Source organism: Paracoccidioides lutzii, assembly GCF_000150705.2.
Source record: "Paracoccidioides lutzii Pb01 unplaced genomic scaffold supercont2.22, whole genome shotgun sequence".
NCBI lineage: Eukaryota > Fungi > Ascomycota > Eurotiomycetes > Onygenales > Ajellomycetaceae > Paracoccidioides > Paracoccidioides lutzii.
In genome coordinates, this window is record NW_015440968.1 from 550,469 (window position 1) to 551,940 (window position 1,472).

Consider the following 1,472-nt stretch of genomic DNA (forward strand, 5'->3'; position numbering starts at 1 on the left):
TTTTTTTTTTTTTTCCCGACTAAACAAAAAAAAAGAAAATTTTTTGTTTAGGGAAAAATAGGGGCAGGTTTCCTCTTTCTCCTCGCCCCCCCCCCAATGAGGGTTTTTGTTTTTCCCTTTTTTTCTTTCCCCCCCCCCTCTTTTTTTTTTTTTCCCCAATTAAATGTTTTTTTTCCCGGGAGCAAAGAGGGGAAAAAAAGATTTGCCCCGGCCCATTTCTTTTTCCAAGGCCCTTAAAAAAATTTGGCTCCCGAAAACAAAAAAAAGGGGCCTCCCCCAATACAAAACCGGGACCCTTTTTTTTTTTTTTTTCCCCCCCCCCCCCCCCCCCCCCCCCCGTGGATAAGCAGTATTATTACCAAGAAAAAGTATTTTTTTTTTTCGCATTTCAATCTCCGTTTGTGTCTTAATGCGACCTCATCCTTCGCGGTTGTTATCAATATATGGAGGAACACACTTGTTGGCGTGCTTATTGGCTCTTGGTACCCCACATATATTTGAAGATCAAACCTAAAAAAAAAAAAAAGTAGAGAGAGTTTAAAAAGTAAAACGAAGAGTACTTTGCTTTTGCATTACTCTTTACTCTTTCTGTCATTCGGCTGGGGACCTCCTCATCAAGCCGTCTTCGAGCAAAATATGAATAATTTCACCTGCTTTAGTGGGACCAACGCCGAACAGACTGTGCTCCACGCTTGCGTGTGCGGCGTTCAGAGCTGGCACCGGGGCTGCTCTGCTGGGCTGGGCCTCTGCGAACAAGGGGCCGCTTGCCCAGGCGCAACTTACGTCATGCTAGTGGCTAGTGCGTGTATGTGGCGCACCCAAGTTGTGGCGTCCAGGTTGGTCAGCTGAAGAGGCAACCAGCAGCTTTCAACCGCGGCTCACGAGTTCAACGACTCAATGGAGTATATAAAAAGAAACATAATACATAGGGGGGGGGAATAAAAAATAAAAATAAAAACCTTGGAGCCGAGCGGGAAAGGAGTCCGGGTCTGTATTGCGAAAATCACGCGTTATCGAGGAGAGGCAGAGGGAGGAAAGGCAGCACGCAATTGCCTCATGGAGAGGGGCAATCGACTCGCTTCTTCCGATAGCCGAGGGCGCTATCTCGCTCCTCTTTGGATGTTCAGTCCCTGTACGGAGCACAAAACCGCAGGGTTGGGTTTAGGGAAGGTCGAGAAGAAGGGGAAAAAGAGGGGGCAGAGGCAGTTGGAAGAAGCAGAAAAAAAAACGTTCTTGGAAAGCCTAAGGAGTTAGTTGTTATTTGCAGCATCATTTGTCATCGTCATCACTATTTACTTCCTCAAGATTTATCCTGCCGTCATAGCCACAGGTCTATGACCACGCTGACCGAGCAAAGTCACTCCAACCAGGGGCAGGGTTTGGGGAGAAAACAGATCCTTACCAGCTGGGACAAAGGCTAGTCGCTCAGCCTCTCTGCACTCCTGGCTTGTCTCACACCCCACTATTACGAT